General features: G+C 36.1%; 1 protein-coding gene and 1 long non-coding RNA gene across 2 annotated transcripts in view; both read right to left on the bottom strand.

The window, feature by feature from the left end:
- The window catches only part of LOC128863280 (alpha-tocopherol transfer protein-like), a 59,156-nt gene extending 55,288 nt beyond the window's left edge, over nucleotides 1–3,868 (bottom strand). Inside the window, exon 1 of the mRNA XM_054102380.1 lies at nucleotides 3,349–3,868. The gene's annotated coding sequence lies outside the window, so the exon portion shown is untranslated. The remainder of the gene's footprint in view (nucleotides 1–3,348) is intronic.
- Nucleotides 3,869–13,223: 9,355 nt separating this feature from the next.
- Nucleotides 13,224–14,380, bottom strand: LOC128865074 (uncharacterized). Its single transcript, XR_008454738.1, has 3 exons — nucleotides 13,720–14,380; nucleotides 13,594–13,664; nucleotides 13,224–13,518 (listed from the first exon to the last, which is right to left on the bottom strand). It is a non-coding gene; the product is annotated as an uncharacterized LOC128865074 (long non-coding RNA).
- Nucleotides 14,381–15,870: the final 1,490 nt, after the last annotated feature.

Genomic DNA, 15,870 nt, shown 5'->3' with positions numbered 1-15,870 from the left:
CAGAAAAAAATAAATAAAATATCGGCAAAAGCAAAAAATATATAAAATTATATATCTTTGACTTGGAAAGTTTACTATAGCAAATATTTTTAATATATCTCTTAGTTATAATAATGCTTTTTATTCAGAAATATTCATTTTATAGCGTTTTTCATATATTTTTCTATGAATTTGAATAATTTTTTAGGCAACCCTGTTCCATAAAAGACCGTTTTGGAATCAGGTGATCCCAGCTGTGGGTATTTCTTGGCAACCAACTGAGAGTGTTTTTACTTATGGATCTGTACAATGCAAATAAGTGACAGTTAAGTGGGAATTTCGGGGTGGTGGCATCATCTGCGACTGGCATCAGAACCATAATTATTAGCTTCTTTTAGACCGACCCCGTCGAACTTACACGTTTGGCAACAACAACAACTTCTGTGGGCTAGTATTGAATATATCACCATAAATTCCTAGAGTTCCAGCGTGGAACATAGGGCCAGTTGAAAATATGCACTTGGAAAATTTTCAGTGTTAGGCAGGTGGTGAGCCAAGTTACATAATCCGTCAAATAATACTTTTTTTTCGAACTAAGTTCGGAAGTTATCTTATCAACCACCATGGCGATTTAATTTGGACGTCTCGCTGCTACGATTTGATTCCCTTGAAACGAATATCAGCGTCAAGGTCATGGAAAAATTAGGTTGGCACTCGAACTACGAAGCCAGTCAGAGTAATCACATGAATGGAATCGTGATTGCAAAAAGCAAAAGTGATTTATTGGTATTCCTAAGCCGGCCGCTGCAGCCGAATGGCTTGGTGCGTGACTAACATTCGGAAGTACACAGGTGCGAATCTCTGTGCATACAACACTAAATGACAGAAAAAGTTTTTTCTGTCAGCCAGCAGGCAATAGCAAACCTTCCAGTGTGTTTCTGCCAGAAAAAAGCTTCTCATTTGCCGTTCGAAGTCGGTTTAAAACTGTAGGTCCCTCCATTTGTGGAAAAGCATTAAAACGTACTCCACAAATTGGAGTAGAAGTCGGCCAAACACCAAATAAAGGGTGTAAGCGCCAATTATACCTACATATATGCATGCCTATATATTATAATTTTTGTTTTTGCTTTTTATACCTGAATATATAGAAATTTTTACGATTCGTCTATTTTGTGTTAGCTCTACAGGATGAAACAAACAAAAATATGTTTTTGAAAAACTAAAATGTTTTTGGTATATTTCGAATATTTTAAAAAATAATAAAAAAAATATTTTTTAAATAAGAAAATAAAAAACAAAGAACGATGCACAAAATCGGTCAAAATTGGCCCGACTGGGGATTGTAAAAGTCATCATTTTCTGACAGCTTTGACCTCGCTGAATCGAAAAATGACACTTAGAATGTTGTAAACCCTGGGGAAAGTGTTGAAAAACCACCCTCATCCCTTAATCTCAAAATATGAATATAAACTGTAAAACATTTTAATACAAAAATAGCACGAGTTTTATTCTCATATATTATTTAATTTTATAAGTAAAAAGATGTAAAATCAGATACACCCTTATCAGTTTTAAAAAACCACCTCTTTGCACCCTTACATTGAGTGAAGTAATTATCTATTGTTTCAATCATTTTTTTCATCCCAAGATTATTGTCATTAATAATATTTTTTCTCTCAAGCGAGCTGATAATTACCCCATAAAATTTTAATACCCCCTGGTATTTTTGAAACCACCCTTTTTTGCTTTCGTTACTTGCTTCTTGACCTTATTTCAAAAACATTCTAATCAATTTAAGGAGCACCTGATGGCTTAAAAAACAACCTTTTTTACATCCCTTAAAAAATAAGTAATAGTCGAAACTTATATACTGATAAAAAAATAGTGTTAATATTGTCAATTTTTTTAGCAAAAATCACAAGAAGAAGAAGAATGAATACGCTACATCTAATTTACAGCTTCGGAGGATGAATTAGACGTGATCATATTGCCAAGAAGCAAGTAACGAAAGCAAAAAAGAATAGATTTCTTACGCTTTTTTGGGAATTTTAATGATTTATTTTTATATAAGGGGTGTAAAGGGGGTGAGTTTTTTTAGTGTGGGGATTTTGAAGTTTACTAGAGTCTTTTTAACATTCATATAGGACAAAGATTATATGGATTAGAAAAAGAGACAACTTTCGGCTTTTTGGACACTTTTGATTGTATTTTGTAAGAAGGATATAATAGGGGGGGTTTCAAAAATACCAGGGGGTATTAAAATTCTATGGGGTAATTATCAGCTCGCTTGAGAGAAAAAATATTATTAATGACAATAATCTTGGGATGAAAAAAATGATTAAAACAATAGATAATTACTTCACTCAATGTAAGGGTGCAAAGAGGTGGTTTTTTAAAACTGATAAGGGTGTATCTGATTTTACATCTTTTTACTTATAAAATTAAATAATATATGAGAATAAAACTCGTGCTATTTTTGTATTAAAATGTTTTACAGTTTATATTCATATTTTGAGATTAAGGGATGAGGGTGGTTTTTCAACACTTTCCCCAGGGTTTACAACATTCTAAGTGTCATTTTTCGATTCAGCGAGGTCAAAGCTGTCAGAAAATGATGATCTTTTACAATCCCCAGTCGGGCCAATTTTGACCGATTTTGTGCATCGTTCTTTTTTAATAAAAAAATTAAATAAACATTTTTTTTAATATTATTATTAAATATATTTATATATTGTATATATATTATATTTCATTTTATTTTAATATTTTATTAAAAAATTGTTTCTTTCATTTCCTTATTTTAAATATATATTTTTTTTAATTATTTATTTTTTTCTATTTATTTGAAATATATATTTTTCTTTTAATTTTCCAAAAAGATATTCCCGTTTGTTTCACCCTGTATATAGAGTTAGCATAAAACAGACAAATCGTAAAAATGTCTATACGTGCAGGTATTAAAAAACCAAAAAAATGTAATCTGTAGTTTTTGGTTTTGTGCTTCATGTTTGCCATTCATTCACTCCAAAATTTTAAAAATTTCGCCATCGTCGTTATGTTGTTGCTTTTTTTTGCTAAGCTTATTACTCGCGATTGTTGCTACAATAATTGCATTTGTTGTTTTTATTTTATTTTTTTATTTTCTCAACAACCACTTGGAGCTTTGTGGGCCACAGCTGTTGCGCATGCGCTCATTTCTGAGTTTCACGATTTTTCGCATTATTTCCCCTATTTAAATTTTCGGACTTAAAAAGTCCAACTTTCAATTTTGTATGTACGTAATATATATATTTATATTTTTAATTATTTATATATATTATTTAATTAGTAAATTTCTTTAATGCACCCTTTGCCATTCACTTTACTTACCGATAATTAAATAACTATTTATTTGTGGTCTCCGCCTTTTCGAAGCTTACAAAATTCTATGTTTGCTTTGCCTTGGCACTTTACCACTTTTCGGCTCTCCGCTTTGCACTCAACCAACAACCCAACTACGTACTACGTTAATTTAATGAAACAATCGTTCTTTTAGAATGTATCACTGGCTACATTTAATTATGAATTGAAATGTTCGCAGCGCATACGCCGTGTCTTGTGCCAATTTATACTCGCACCGGCTACCAAACTGTGTTTATTTTTTCTTAACCGTCAAACTTTTTTAATCGCTGCTATCGGCAATGTTAATCTCACTTTCTTAGACTTAACAAGTATTTCGTTTGATTCCCCACTAATCGCTTATACCCTCCATAAAATATATCTCGTAGTGTACGCTGCCGTCGATCAATTGATTTGTTGTATTCGCGTCCGTTGTGCGCAAGTAACTGGTATTTGATGGCTGGCAAAAACTCACTTTACGGCTGAAATGTGTTGTACTACGAAATGGAGTGGGAAGCAAACTCATTTGAGGCGAAATACACCGCATTGTGGCTTTTTATGACGCTTCGCTCAGTTCTCCATCTACAGCGCTTGAAATTGATGAGCCACGAATATACTCAACTTAATTTTTACACTACTCTAATGTAATGGGTTTGCGGGTATTTGCTCTCCGCTCCGTTTGAGTTATCCATGTGAATTCTTTCTAAGAGCAGACCACCTAACCTTAGCTATCCATGTGTTGGAGCTGCTGCCAAAGCTCGACACAGTGAATGTATCCAAATCGCGTCATGGCGCTTTTCCCCCCCTCCTAAACGGTTACTCACATGTAATATAGAAGTGCGTGTGTGTGTGTAAAGCAGTTCAACAAAAAGCTTTTAAAGCTGAGATTAAGACACCGGCGCCGCAATTGGCGTAAAAGCACGCAAATAAGTTTCGTTTGCCTTTAAACGATGTGCGCAGCCAGTGTCGCCATTTTGAGCTTTTCCTAGCGAAACTGGTAAAATTTTCCGCCTTGGTAAATTGATAGGCTTTTATGGGATTTTGGCAATATCAAGAAGTACATACGCCTACATACATACATACATACATACATACATACATACATACTATACATATACACGGTATTATGGAAAGCATTTGTTTTTTCTCTTTTTTTACAAAAACAAAAATATTACCAAAAAAAAGTTAATCTTGTTAATATTAATGTCTAAGCAATATTTTTTTTGTTTAAGCAAAACTAGTTTTTATAATAAATTGAAGTATGTTTTATTTTCATCGTAATAAGTCCTTTTAGAAGAAAACTGGCGTATGTTTAAATTAATATTTTATTTATCCTATCTTTTGGCCTGCAACCTCGATCACACTGCAAGCAAATTAGGATTTTCTGAAGCCAAATGAATTTAATCTTTCAGCTGTCAATTTTCGTGGGATGTGCACGTGCTGTCAAACCACAAACAAATTTGTTCAAAACTTATAGCCCTTACTACAAACTTGTCCACCCGCATAACGCTGCATAAAAAAATCAAAAAATAAAAAAATCTATAAAAACTGCCCTAAAGTTTTCTATTTTCTATGTCTCCCTACGTAAAAGTAAAAAGGCACAAAAGATCATTTAGGTCAAAAAGTCAGCACACTACAGATACAAAATTATTAAGTAAAAGTAAATACACATTTTCATCTAAAGCCATCATCAAATTGAACTACATTTTTGAATATAAAAGAGTTGGGTCAACAGTATCCGATTACTCACTAAGTATTTGACACCACGAAATATATTGGGTTGTTAAGTTTATTGCATTGTTCTTAAAAATTCCGTAAATAGAAATTATTGATATCACTATCGTTTACTCAGATTATTGCCACAGTGGTGCCATCTGTTTTTTTTTTTTTTTTCTTATTCGACACGACTCTTCCATCGTACACGGTTCTATGCTGTTGTTTTTGCACCGTCCCATGAGATGTCGGCATCTGCTAGTTCGCACAACATCGACCTTCTCCAAATGTTTTTTGGTCGACCGCGACCTCTGCTCCCTTGCGGGCTCCTCTTGTTTTGCCTTCACATAAAGTTGGAACACTAATACGCTTTATGAAGAACAAAATACAGTGAGTGATCACAGACACTAAATCCGCTGGATATTCAAGGGAGTATTTTTGTAGATCACGGTTGTAGCCAAAACAGTACATTACCGGGAGATTAATGCTCAACACTTTTTTACTTTTTCGTCGTATATGCAGCTGTCGCAAAAAGCTTTAGAAAATAAATACAGCCACTTTCCTTGTGAACTTCTTAAAGCGCGTCCTGTTATAATACCGACCACTATAACTATGACGTAACTGCTATCTGCGCCTTAGCCTGGGTTCAAGGGCAGAAAATTTAAATGCGAAATCATTTATTTAGAATATATTTAACTGGTCTCTAAGTAGAGATTCTGATGGCCTGGTACAGCCATTACACAGCCTCGACCCATTAGTATACTAGGCATGGAATCCGTTGAACAATGGTGTAATTATACTAATTACTGAATTGATACCTGAGAATTCGAGGAGGACATCATAAAGGTTCCCTTTAAAAACATGCAAGTATAGTCATGAAAGTCACCACTTTTCAAACTAATTATACAAGGTGAAGTCCAAAATAAACAAGACTGAGCTAAAATTGAAACGACAGGATCTTTGCTTTGAGTTTATTTATTCAAAATAGTCCCCTCTGGCCTCGATACATTGTTTTGCGTGATCTAAAAGCTTTTCGAAAGAGTGTTTCAGGTCATTGGCCGGAATGACCTTCAGAATGTCGGTACAATCCTTTTGGATGGCCTCTACGGACGCATAACGTTTTCCTTTCATAGCCAAATACGGTAAGTCATTGATGGTTAAAATGCGATTTCTAGTCAAAAACTCAGTCACAAGAGTGGATCAATGAGATGGTATTCACGGCGAATTCGACGAATGCGATTCAACAAACGCTTCAAAACGCCAAGATAAAAAATTGCATTGACGGTTTGGCCCATTGGCACGAGCTGCTTGTGGACAATTCCCTTGGAATCATAAAAACAAATGAGCATCGACTTGATTTTGACTTCTCCAAGCGCGTTTTTTCGGGTGGTGGCTCATCTGGAGTCTTCCACTCTGTACTCTGACGCTTAGTTTCAGGTTCATGTTGGCAACACCACGTTTCATCACCAGTTACAATATTTTAAATAAAGTTCTCGCGTTTTCTCGCTTCTTTCATGAGATCTTTAGAATGTTGAATTCTGAGCAATTTTTGGTCCTCAGTTAACTTGTGCGGAATGAAACGTGCACAGACCTTTCGTAAGCTTAAATGATCAATTAAAATACTATAAATCGACGTTTTGGATATATACAACTCCGAGTCCATAAATTTCAATGATGATTTTGGTTCATTTTTGATAAATTTACGAAAAATTTCGATGGAGTTTTCGGTGATTACTGATTTTGGGCGGCTCGTATGTTCATTGTCATTTACATATGCCCTCACAACTATTTCTGAAACTTGTAAACCACTCATGAACTCTGGCACGAGATAGATATAATCGCCATAAACTTTTTTCCATCAATTCAAATGTTTCGGTAAACGTTTTACCGATTTTAAAACAAAATTTGATATTAGCACTTTGTTCGAAACTCATTTTTGTATCCATGGCACAAACATACTGACAATTTAGACGCAATAACTTTGCTTCCTCAATAAAAAAAGTTAATAAATTAAATGATGTATAAAACTCATATTGTACAATATAAAAACTTATATTCTAATATTGCTGTTAGCCTGACATGAAGCTCAAGTAAACCTCTTCACATTCAAAAATTTGGTATCTTCCGAAAATCACTGCCTTATGGAAACGCTCAGCATTTTTAAGATATTTTGAAAAACATATTTCAAATTGAAATGTGAAATCAGCTGGCTCTGAGTTCTGTAAAATATACCTAGATATTTCGGCGGCCGCCCTAGCCGAATGGGTTGATGTGTGACTACCATTCGGAATTCACAGAGAGAACGTCGGTTCGAATCTCGGTGAAACACCAAAATAAGGGAAAACATTTTTCTTATAGCGGTCACCCCTCGGCAGGCAATGGCAAACCTCCGAATGTATTTCTGCCATGAAAAAGCTCCTCATAACAAAAAAAAGTCTGCCGTTCGGAGTCGGCTTGAAACTGTAGGTCCCTCGATTTGTGGAACAACATCAAGACGCACACCACAAATAGGAGGAGGAGTTCGGCCAAATACCCAAAAAGGGTGTACGCGCCAATTATATATATATATTGTATATTTCGGAAGAAAATGTCTAAGAATTAGTAATAACCGTTCCGAAATTCCGGCTGCGCGTTGTCAGAATGAAAAGGACATTAGTACAAAATTCTTTTGTCAGCGCAAATAGCTGCATAAACCTCACTTCCGAAACGCTGAACGGATCCGTAGAATCTTTGAAGGATTTGCACTTTTTGCGAAGGCTGTTCCTTAATGGTCTGGCTGTTAGTTCTACCTTTTGCAAACTGGATAACGAAGCAAAGCGAATGGATCTAACATCTGCAACTGCTGAAGAACGTTGCAACGTGGCGCACAAGTCAACTAGAGCTCTGAAAGCTCAGAATGATGTATCGGTATACTAAAATCCAGGTTTCGCTGTTTGTCAAAGGAAATAACTCTTTTTTACACTCCGCAAAATGCAGGATTTATAATCAACACCAATTTGGTGCTATACAATTTCTTACTTCGGGCAAGAGTGCGGTTCGATGAGGTTTTTTTAGAGGACTTTGAGGAATCTTGCACATTGCAAAAAGACAACAAGACAAAATAGTGGAAGATGCTTTTACCAATAACACTCAACTATAAAACTTATTTATCTTCATTTCTTTATTTTTTATATTTAATTTTAATAAAAACGTTTCTTCATGTGCTACATTTGCTTAAAACTAGTTTTTAAAGGTTATTTAATTGTACCAAAATAAACTTACAAAAAAATAATATACTTCAAATAAGTTCTTTTTCTTTGATATAAAATATTAATTTTAAATATTAGTTATACGTAGAGGCTGACTAATTTAGAGGCATCGGTAATCTTTACTATTTTTTTGTACAACCATTCAAGACATTTGTTAAAAAAAAAACAAAAAACCCTTCAAATGTTGGCCGCAACTGCCACGTAAGGGCCATCCGTAAACACCAATTTTGAATGACTCGCTGGAAGACTTCGGTCGGTGTCTCGTGAATAAATTTAGTAATGTTGGCTTCTATTGACTCAATCGAAACTGGTTTATCCACAAAGCATTTAGACTTTATACACCCCCACAAATAAAATTCCAATGGTGTGATATCACACGATGTTGGCGGCCAATCCACTGGCCCGAGATGAGAGATAAACTACTCACCGGAACGACGTGGCAGTAAATCCATTGTATGACAAATAGCGCCGTCTTGTTGGAACCGAATGTTGTGGAGATCACGGGCTTCAAATTCCGGCATCAAAAATTCGTCTATCATGACGGTGCTAGTGTTCGCCATTCATTGTTACATTGACCCCAGCCTCGTCGTGGAAGAAATATGGGCCGAGGATTCCTCCAGAGTCAAGAGTCCAACTACTGAAATTATGACACTTTGGAAGATCGCCCAGCTTTAAATCGTGGACTAGCTCTATTTTTTACGCTTCCAAATCAAGATCTTTGCGTAAAATCGCCCAAGTAGTGCCAAGTTGTTGAGATCTGCGCCCAATCGATTCTTCCAGGTCTTCGGCAAAAAACTCATTAACAGCCCTAATATTCTCTTCACTTTCTAATCGGCCGAGACTCATCCAATAATGTAAAATTGAGCGTCTAGGGCCATTACATCCATTAAAAACAACCGTTTGCTTCGGCCTATGGGCTGGAAGAATCCTCGGTGCATATTTCTTCCAAGCGAGGCTGGCGTCAATGTAACAGTGAATGGCGAACACAAACGACTTTTTCATGCCGGAAATTGAAGCCAGTGATCTCCACAACATTTGGTTTCAACAAGACGGCTAGAGCCGGGAAAACATATATGTTTTGCGCAATCGATGTTTCGATATTTTGCACTAATAAACATCGATATTATCGCCTTGAAACTAATTATATTTTGCAATCTTGGTAAATTAAAAATAAACATGCATTTATTTAAGGCTAAGTTTATTTACAACAAAACTCAATTCATTTGAGCGATTGATATACTTTATACTTCTTATTATGAAGAAAACCAAAATATAAAAAATTATACCGAGAATCATTTTATGAAATAAAAAATAACAGAAATAAATAAACTTAAAGCCACTGTTGCAATTCATTTGTATAAAAATATATACGATAGAAAATACATTTCTCATTAGGTATTAAATCTTAGAATTATATAGTTTTATTAGTTATATAAATATTATTAGGTGGGCAATAATTATTATTCTCGCTGTTTTTTTGATGAAAATACAACTTTAAGTATTCTGAAAAAATGGTTGCAAGTGAATCATTGAATGTATTGCCCATCGCTGGCTACTACTTTTCCCATCTTTCTGGTAGATCTCGTATACCGTCGAGGTAAAACTGTTCATCTTTTGAGGCAATCCACGGATCAAGCCATTTTTTGATGTCTTCATATGAATGGAACTGCTGATCAGCTAGACCATGTGCCGTCGATCGGAACATGTGATAATCCGACAGCGCGATATCTGGAGAATATGGTGGTTGGGATGGGATTTCCCATTTCAATGTTTCCAGGTAGGTTTTAACGGGTTTGCCAACGTGAGGCCGAGCGTTGTCATGCTGTAGAATCACTTTTTCATGCTTCTCCGTGTATTGTGGCCGCTTCTCGCGCAGTGCTCGGCTCAATCGCATCAATTGAAGTTGATACCGATCCCCAGTGATGGTTTCGTTTGTTTTTAACAGTTAATAGTAAATAACACCAACTTGGTCCCACCAAATATATAGCATGAATAGCGTGAAAATTCGACCAAGGCGACGACGTAGAAGCGTGACCGGGCAGTTCCCATGACTTTCTTTTCTTTGGATTGCTGTAATGAATCCATTTTTCATCACCCGTCACAATGCGACGGAGAACTTGCTCACAGGCGAAAAAACGTCGTTCAACATCCCTTGGTTTTAACTCATAAGGAATCCAAGTAACCTGTTTCTAAATCATTCCCAATGCATGCAATCGTTTGGAAATGGTTTCGCGGCTAACTCCTAATACTGAAGCTAGCTCTTCTTGCGTTTGACACGGATCCTCATTGAGCAATGCCTCCAATTTGAAACAGCATCTCCATAAACTTTTTGTAGCTCTCGATACGCTACAGCCGAATTTTTTAGTTGCGCACCTAATATTTAAAATAAAATATCACAATTCAATTGTGTTTATAACTGTTCAGAGATCAGATTCTTCTAGTGGCCAATTGATTCGACTCATAAAAATAATTTTATCTGCTGTGGAAGCTTTAAGTCAAGCCCTCTTGTCACTTGCAACAATTCCAGCTTTGCTGAAAATGCGTTCGCTTTCCTCTGAGGTTGCCAGAATGCATACAAACTTTTTGCAGCGAGGCATCAGAGCGTCATTTCCATTCATGTACTACAAAAAACCATAGTGATATTATTTATCTAAAATTGTATTATAAAAAAAACTTACCTTCCAATAATCAAGAGGGTTAGAATCTTCATCCAAATTTGGACTTTCATAATAGTTTCGAGGGCTTGAAATGGCTTCGCCACCTTCAGGCCTCGGGTTTTTGGCAAGGTTCCTTTTCAAAAAAGCAAACAATTGCTGATTTGGCGCTTTTACGGACTTTGAAATGTTGTGAGAAAAAAGGAAGCTCTCCTTTTTGAATCAAGGATCCAGCAGCGTGGATAATCTGGTTATAGTGTGTTTTCCATATCCCAACAGTCTACGTTAACTGCTATCAATTAAATTGAATATATTAGCATTTGGGAACCTTCTTCCGATTGGACTTTGGGTTTTAAGCTTTCTTTTCCTTGCTGCTGTGCATTTCTAAGCTTTGCAAATGCTATGTTCCTTTGTTTAGAAAATGTTACAATGAGTTTGCACTTCAAAACCAGCGAATGTATCGCATCCATCTTAAGAGCTTCTTGTACTATTAAGTTTAGTGTATGTGCGAAGCAAGGCAAATTTCTTTTCTGTATATTCTCGCACATTTTAGTCATTGTTTTATCGTTGTCGGTTAAAATTGCGTTGACCTTGTGGAGAATTTGCCAACTCATTTAAAACTAAGCGTACTGTTCCGCCAATACGAGGTGTGTTTAAAAAGTATCGCGAATTTTGTGTTTTTTTCAAAAATTATTTATTTATTCATTAATATCTATTTAGTGCAACGTTTTTTCCAATCTTCGAAGCGCTTCAAAAAATCATTTTATTTATCTTGTTCAGCTCCTCCTTCGATGCCGTCTTTATCTCGTCAATCGTAGCGTAGCGTCGTCCTTTCATGGGCCTCTTCAGTTTCGGGAACTAGAAAAAGTCACAGGGGGCCAGATCTTAGAAATACGGTGGCTGTGGCATCATTAGTGTGTTGTTTTTGGCCAAAAATTGTGCACAAGCAACGATGTGTGAGCAGGGGCGTTATCGTGATGCAATAGCTAATTTTTGTTCTTCAACAAATCCGGGCGATTCTGGCTGATTGCTTCCCGCAAATTGCGCATAACTTGCAGGTAATATTCCTTATTGACCGTTTTACCCTGTGGTAAGAACTCATAATGCACAACGCCCCTGCAATTGAAGAAATCGGTAAACAAAACTTTTACATTAGACCGAACTTGGCGCGCTTTTTCGGTCTTAGTTCGTGCGGCAGCTTCCATCGAGATGATTGAGCTTTGGTTTCCACGTCGTAACCATAAACCCACGATTCGTCACCAGTTATGACCCTCTGGAACAAATTTGGGTCTTCGCGGACAGAGTCCAACATCTCATTAGCAATGTTCATGCGATGATGCTTTTGGTCGAAATTGAGCAGTTTTGGTACGAATTTTGCAGCGACCCGTCTCATGCCCAAATCTTTGAAAAAGAAATCGAATGGCACGAGCCAATTGGTATGTCTAGGTCCTCAGCAACTTCTCTAACGGTGATTCGACGATTGGCCAATACCATTTTCCTCACTTCATCAATTTTTTGGTCTGTTGTTGAATGGCTCGGGCGTCCGGCACGCTTTTCATCGTTCACATCTTCTCGGCCTTCTGAGAACATTTTGTACCACCGATAAACGTTGCTTTGGTCCAAAGTAACTTCTCCGTATGACACAGTCAACAGTCGGAATGCATCCGCGCACTTAACTTCGTTTTTCACACAAAATGTGATACAGGTTCTTTGATCCATCTTTTTGAATAGGTAAAAATCGAAGACAAGCCGAAACACGTGCAAGCAAAGCAGCTGCCAATAATTAACTAAACATTCAAAATGGCCGAACTCGTCGGCATGAGTGAGAGACATGAGTACCAACATATCGCCACAAAAAATCGAAATTCGAATATACGTAACTTGCGAAATTCCAAATTCACGATACTTTTTGAACACACCTCGTATGTTGTGCTGAATGGTTTGTTTCGTTTAGCAAAAGGTTTGTAGAAAGCACAGCTGAACGCAAAATATAGTGATCATCGATAAAACGACATGTGACAGTGATAAATGATTTACTTGCTCGTCAAGTCCACAGATCCGTCGTAATAGCAAGATGGTCAACTTTATTTTTAATAAACAAATTTTCCAACTGCACATGATTCAATGTCTTCCTAGATGGTAATTCATAGCGGGGATCCAGCAATTTCATTAATTTACCGAAACTGGTCTCTTCAACAAGGGTGAACGGTTGAATGCTACAGGCAACGAACTCAGAAATCGCATTGTCAATTACTATTGTACGATCAGAACTCTTATCGTATTTTCTTTCCATAAAAGACAAAATATTGCCAGAAGACTTATGGTCTGATAATTTTATATCCGGTTGCAATCGCCGAAGATGATCTCTGAGGTTTGACGTATTATTGCAAGTTTTATAAACCCTACCACAGACTTTGCACTTAGAATTTGAACCATTCATTTTGATAAAAAAATTCCACACTTCCGATTTTCCAAACTTATTTGTTTTGTTGCTGCTCTCCTCGTTAGAGCCGTTTTTGCACATGCAGCGCACGCATTGTTGTTTTCTGTGTGCACATAAATACACATACACAAAAATAAATTTGCAATTTCAAATGGTAAAAATTTTAAGTTATAATCACCCTTTGTTTTGTTCCCAACGAACTTATCCATCCTTGCGACCATCCGAGCACCAACACCAATTAAAATTCAACTAATGAATTAAAGAATATTAGTAAAATTATTTAATTGTTTCTTATTTTGCTTACTCCAAATCAGCCACGCACAAAATGTATAGAGATGGAAAATTTTCTCAAAACATCGATAGTGGAAAAAAACAATCGATGGTTTAAAATAATGTCGAACATCGATAGTATCGATAGTGCTCCGATGTCTTCCTAGCACTACTACTTCTCCATTTTTCTCCTACGAAATATCTGTGAAAGGAAAATTTTGATGTGAAAATATTTTGGCAGCTGTTTTCACTTTCGCACGCGACCAGAGTGCGAAATGAGAAAGTGAAAAGATTTCGTTTCATTCCCCTTTGTTATTTTCATGTGAAAACATCTTAACGTTTCTTTTAATTGTTTCACGGCATTCGAGTCGAAAGTGTAATGAAAACGGGAAAAAACTTTTCATTTCACGTTTACGCAGAACGTGAATTGAACCCCAGCATTGGACTCATTTTACAGTTTGCGATCCCACACAAAGAGGTTTTCAATTATGTAATTCACATTCATAATTTTCTTATCGTAGAACACTCAATATTCCTTTGCTGCCCACAACCGCCTTTAAACTAAGGATTTTTATTTACTTTTTATCGTCTCGCCATTGCAATGATCGTTGCTCCAATTCTGTGACATTCACATGCATCCAATACATTAACGGCGCTATCGCCTGCTTGGGATGTCAATACCGAGATACCGAAATTTCGGTGTTTTCTAAGTGCCAAAATTCAATCTTCAATGTAGTTGATATGAATCAAGGAATAATTTCCTTTTCAAGTTAATGTGTAGAAAAAATTTATAATAATTTCTTATTGAATAGTTCACATTTACCCAAAAATTGCGCTTTTCCCCATATAAAACCGACCCAACAGACACATTCACATTGCCGGAATTTCATCGTTTTTTCTAATATTTTTTTTAGTTAAAAAAAAAAGTTTTTTAAGTTAAAAAATTTCTCAATTCTCAAAATAAGTTCCGTACTTTATATTAGTGCAATTAATGCCGCCGTAGCCAAATGGGTTGGTTCGAGACTACCATTCGGTGAAACACCAAAACAAAGAAAAACATTTTTCTAATAGCGGTCGCCCCTCGACAGGCAATAGCAAACCTCCAAGTGTTTTTCAGCTATGAAAAAGCTCCTCATAAAAACAAAAAACAAAAAAAAAATATCTGCCGTTCGGAATCGACTTGAAACGGGGACCTCCATTTGTGGAACAACATCAAGACGCAACCCACAAAATAGGAGGAGGAGCTCGACCAAACATTCAAAAAAAACAAAAAGGGTGTACGCGCCAATTATATATATACATATATATATATGTATATATGTATATAATTAATGCATACAAAGTCATGTGTGAGTTCTAGCCTTAAGTACATAAAAATCAATAAATCATTAGGAACCAATACCGCTGACCCTACAAAGCACTTTGTTGATCTAACCGCATATGACCTCGACCATGGGAAATCCGAGAAGTTTTAAATTAATTAAATGAGAATGCGTTTTCTGGTTTTTTTTTTTTTGGAATTCATATTAATTTTTTTTTGGTGTCATCTTCACTAAGAGAAACCGAATGGTGACTATATAAGACTAAACATTGACAAAGATTAGGTTAGGTTAGGGATGAATACTGAAAGTAGACATCGTATATGTAGTATGTCAACGCTTTTGGCGAATCTAAGCAGAGCTGGGAGATCCGTTTTTGAGACATCCTCCAGACACTCAAACAGTGGGGCTCCCAGGCATTTTAAACGCGTTTTTAATAATGCCGGACAAACGCACAGAAGGTGTTCTAAAGTTTTCTCAACATCCTCTCTGCATTTCCTGCATTCGTTCGTGAGCATGTGCGGCCAACATATTACGACCTTTAGCAAAAAGCGTCTGACTTTTCTTACTTTACTCGACCATTCCAAAGCATTTGAATCTGTAGGCCACGAACTTTTAACCTTAAAGCTGAAAAACGTATTTAATTTTTCTACTTCGGCTTTAGCTTTTGTAGAAAAATATCTTAGTGACTGATTACAAGCAGTGTGTGCCGGTAAGACCATATCCAGATTCTTCAGATCATTACTACTGAGGAACCCAGACATCTTATAGAACGCCTTATGTTTTCAAAATCTTGCCGTTGACTAGACTTAGTTCCTATGAATTATAGTTTTTTGGTAAGTAAACGTCAATACTTTGTGTTCTCT

This window comes from Anastrepha ludens, chromosome 5, assembly GCF_028408465.1.
Source record: "Anastrepha ludens isolate Willacy chromosome 5, idAnaLude1.1, whole genome shotgun sequence".
NCBI lineage: Eukaryota > Metazoa > Arthropoda > Insecta > Diptera > Tephritidae > Anastrepha > Anastrepha ludens.
This window is presented reverse-complemented; position numbering and strand designations above follow the sequence as displayed.